Source organism: Biomphalaria glabrata, chromosome 2 (assembly GCF_947242115.1).
Source record: "Biomphalaria glabrata chromosome 2, xgBioGlab47.1, whole genome shotgun sequence".
NCBI lineage: Eukaryota > Metazoa > Mollusca > Gastropoda > Planorbidae > Biomphalaria > Biomphalaria glabrata.
Window position 1 is genome coordinate 34618138 of NC_074712.1, and position 4750 is coordinate 34622887.

At 35.5% G+C, this 4750-nt stretch overlaps 1 protein-coding gene across 3 annotated transcripts in view; it reads right to left on the minus strand.

Annotated features, from left to right (window-relative positions):
• LOC106055942 (uncharacterized) overlaps positions 1-4750 on the minus strand; it is a 53024-nt gene that overhangs the window by 48098 nt on the left and 176 nt on the right. For all 3 annotated transcript variants that reach the window (XM_056020196.1, XM_056020199.1, XM_056020193.1), the window contains exon 2: positions 2425-2531. The gene's annotated coding sequence lies outside the window, so the exon portion shown is untranslated. The remainder of the gene's footprint in view (positions 1-2424; positions 2532-4750) is intronic.

Here is a 4750-nt window from a genome sequence, read left to right on the forward strand (position 1 = left end):
AGCTGGCCCAAGATCATAGAGTATTGATAACGCTAAAAGTATGAAATAGCGCTAAACAAAAACAATTCATAAATATATTTCTAATCGCAAAGATTTATTATTGTTACTTGGTTAGTCTAAATTTAATTTATTACAAATGTATGAACATACCTCATCCAAACTGGCAGGTACAATTACACTTCATAGATTAAGTTTTGTTGTTTTTTTTTTAAGTATTTTTTTTTTGTTTCTTTCTTCATTAAACAGTTGAAAATGTGTATGGAATTTATAAGTTGTAAGTCTAACTAGGTCAAACAAAATCTAGCTTATTACATGCACTACTTTTGGAGATAAAAAAAAATACAAATATGCATAGGTTATTTTGGCAACCATCAAAATAGTACATTTAATTATTGCAATTTAAAAAAACTGTTGTCCTTCTTTGGGGGAAAAGACGCTATTAGTTTTGTGCGAAATGTCTGTCCGTCTGTCCGTCCGTCCCGTTTAGATCTCGTAAACTAGAAAAGATATTGAAAATCCGACATCACAATATTTTAGACCATTCAAAGTTCTGATGCAACGGCTACTTTTTTTTTTCTGAAAGTGAAAAATCTAATTTTTAAAATCAGTTATGCAAGCAATTTTTAAAGAGAAAAAGCTAATTAGTATGCATTACAAGTTAGACCTAATTTAAAACGAATAGTAGGCTAATCTTATAAGCTTCATTTTTCTAAACCACTATCTACATACATAAAATTTTTTTTTTTTTTTTTTTTTTTTTTTTTTTTTTTTTTTTTTTGAGGATTCGAATAAGACATTGAGCCTTTTCAAAACAATTAGATGAAGACATCAGCTAGACCAGGGGAGGCGCAGTGGCTGAGCGGGGTCCCGGGTTCGAATCCAGGTGAAAACTAGGATTTTCAACTTTGGAATCTTTGGGCGCCTCTGAGTCCACTCAGCTCTAATGGGTACCTGACATTAGTTGGGGAAAAGTAAAGGCGGTTGGTCGTTGTGCTGGCTACATGACACCCTCGTTAACCGTAGGCCACAAAAGCAGATGAACTTTACATCATCTGCCCTATAGACCACAAGGTCCGAAAGGGGAACTAGTTAGGCCAGGTTCACATCTAACTTTACATTCACTTTCACCTATCCTTTGATCTGCGGGACCGTTGGGGCACTACACAAGATATGTTAACCTTCTTTCTCCATTCTTATCTCTCTTTGTCTTTGATATAATTTCATTCGGATGTTTTTTTCTGAAAATAATGAAGCCTGCCTGGGTGGACCACTTCGGGGACCGATTTTAAGTTTGTGTTTCCACACAAACTGTCTTTTGTAACCTTGTTTTATTTTCATCCTGGGTATGTTAATGGTTTTTCAAATATTCTTTAGTCTTTATCTTTTTCCGATGGCATCGCTACAAACTTAAACTAAAAAATAAAAATGACAAAGAGTTTGTGTAAACAGAAACTCAGGGATGCCCCCAAAGGAACCGCTGTTTGGTAAGCATTTCAAGAAAACTTTTGTTGAGTATTACTTTAGAAGATATGAACCACTGCCAATCAGGACTAAATCTTGCTTTATGTTAAAGTACATTATCTTATCTTATATAATACAGACGTTACTTAAAAAGAAGACGATTACGTCCTACGCGTCATGCATTTAGTCATGCATATTAACCAATGACTTAAATTCTGCCAAGTCACTGGTTTTCCTGGCTAGCTCAGGCAACCCATTCCATGCTCTAATAGCACTTGGGAAGAAGGAGTATTTGTACAAATTTGTCCTAGCATATGGGACGAGGAATGTGCCTTTATCTTTGTGTCTTTCTGAGCATTTTATTAGATTTTGTATTTAAAGATTATGGTTCAGTTCAATTTCTACTTTACTTTTGAGTTTTCTCTCCTGAAGGTTTTCTAAATTTAGTGATTTAGAGATTGCACGAAGGGGTGCGATCCTATTTTTATTTAGAAATCATAGTTTGTGAACAAAATTAGTTGAATTACTATATAATTTGTATATTATGTCGATACACTTCTGGTATCTTAGCCGATTTGATGAGGTGGGGGTGGAGCGATTGCTTCTACCGCCCTCCCCACTCTAGCCCACTGAGGGGGAGCGGTCCTATTTTTATGGAGAAATCATAGTCTGTGAACAAAATTAGTTAAATATCTATATAATATATATTGACGTATACTGATTATTTATATGTTACACACAGACTCTGATCTCAAATTTTATCATTAGTAAATAGGAAATGAAAAAGGGTTGTACCTGGTGGGAGGGGCGATACATGCAATGAAACATTAATTTGTATAAAAAAAAAGAGGAAAAAACAAAACATGTAAATTGTGTCTGTACGTATGTTTTATAGGTTGGCCTGAGTCATATCATAGTAATTATTCATACCTAATTAAGCTTCCAACACAAAGTGAAACTTACTTTTGAAAATGCAACCTTCTTGCAGTTAGTTCTGACGTGTCTATAGTAAGCTCTGCATAAATAGTGCTTCAGAATCCTAGCGAGCTGTGTGCTAGATGTTTTTTTTTCTTCAAAACAATATGAATTAAATAAGTTAAAACATTTATTTTAACTTTTTTCACTGAACAAAAATATGTTAAAGATATTGATAATATAAAACAACAATAAACAGTGAACAGTTATAAAATAATTACCGGTATGTGAATTAATTTTTTGGTTATTCCAGAGGGGATTCACCTTTTTTTTTTTTGCTTACTACAGCATAATAATATAAAAACCAAAGATATTTTTAATGCAGAGTAATATAGACAATTTTATATATTGATAATTGTATGTTAATTGTTAAAGAATTGTAAGCCGTAGTTATGCCTCGACACTTTTTGATTTTGTATTAAAAATACCAATGCACAGGTACGTCTATACTTTTAGGTGCGTTCTAAGGGAAATACCGCAAGGCCTATAGTGTTTTTGTCACAGACCTATATATGTATAGATTGGACAGCTTTGATAACACACAAACACACACATATATATATCTTATATAATATAGAATATAGACGTTACTTCGAAAAAAGAATCATGAATGTAGTTATGAATGTTAACCAATGAATTAAATTCTGCCAAGTCACTGGTTTTCCTGGCTAGCTCAGGAAATTCATTCCATGCTCTAATAGCACTGGGAAGAAGGAGTATTTGTACTAATTTGCCCTAGCATATGGAACGAGGAATGTGCCTTTATCTTTGTGTCTTTCTGAGCATTTTATTAGATTTTGTATTTAAAGATTATGGTTCAGTTCAATTTCTACTTTACTTTTGAGTTTTCTCTCCTGAAGGTTTTCTAAATTTAGTGATTTAGAGATTGCACGAAGGCATCTACGTCAGGTTTCACTTCGACTGAAATGTGTTCAATCTTCCAATTTTCGACGTCTACCGTCCCATACAAAAAAACAAAAGAAATAATCATAACAGAGCTGCTTATCTATGCCGACGATTGCGCACTGTTAGCTCACAATGAACATGATCTCCAAACCTTGGGAAAACAGAAGTCATGTTCCAGAAGTCACCCAACAAAACCAGCTCAGCCCCAAAGATCGCCTTAAATGGACAGCCCCTTAACGTGGTAGACCACTTCACATATCTAGGTAGTGTAGTGTCAAATGACGCCTCACTTTCAAGGGAAGTTGATAACCTTCTGGCAAGGGCCAGTAGTGCTTTTGGACGTCTCCAGGCGAGAGTTTGGCGAAATAAATCGCTCCGCCTGCCTACAAAAATCAACGTCTACCAGGCGGTGGTTCTCTCAACCCTTCGTATTGATCTGAGACATGGGTATTATACAGAAAGAAACAAAGACTACTTGAACGCATTCACCAAAGATGCTTGCGCCCATCATGGACATACGGTGGCAAGACTGCACTACAAACAGCGATGTCCTTGCGAACGCCGGTAAGGACATTATAGAGGGACTTCATATGGTCCGACAGTTACGCTGGGCATGGCACGTATCCCGTATGGGGGACGAACGTAAGCCAAAATCAGTCATTTTTTGGTGAGCTGAAAGGTGGTCAACGAAATACAGGTGCCCCACGGAAACGGCTTTGACGGCGAAAAAATATCAAAATCGACAATCGGTGGACAAATGTTATGCCTGCGCTGATGTGGCTAAATATGTAGGTCACAGTTGGGGCTGCGTAGCCACGGGAAATACTGCATTACTCATTAATCTTCGGACTCGAAGACAAGACTTATTATTATTGTTAGTTTCAAACCTTTAAGCGACGACCTAATTCTCAACATAAAGTAAAACGGGGACTAATTCAACTTATACCACCATCTCTGTCAAGTACAATTTCTTTCCCTTGTTCGATACTAAACAAAATAATTAATTACCGATACTAAACTATTTGGTTAATTTTTAAAAATCTACTCTTTTTTTTTTTTTCATGTCAAAGAAATAATTGTGTAAAATTTCAACATGATCCGACATTGGGTGCGGGAGAAAAAACGTGTAGAAACATTGTAGCTGACAAGGGAAGTAAGGAGGGGTTGCGCGTCAGAACACTATTGTTAAAAAAAAAACTAATTTAAAATGTAAAAAAAATATTAATAAGTTATTCCTTGATCTTTAGTATTCCTTCATTCGCGCCATTCTACAATGGGTCTGCGTGTGAGCATAGGAAGGATTTCAACTAACATTCAGATCTAACAAGTAGAAGCGATGTTCAGCGTCAGCCATAATAATATACGATTTCACCGAAGTCCTAATAAAAAAAGATTATTCATACATTAC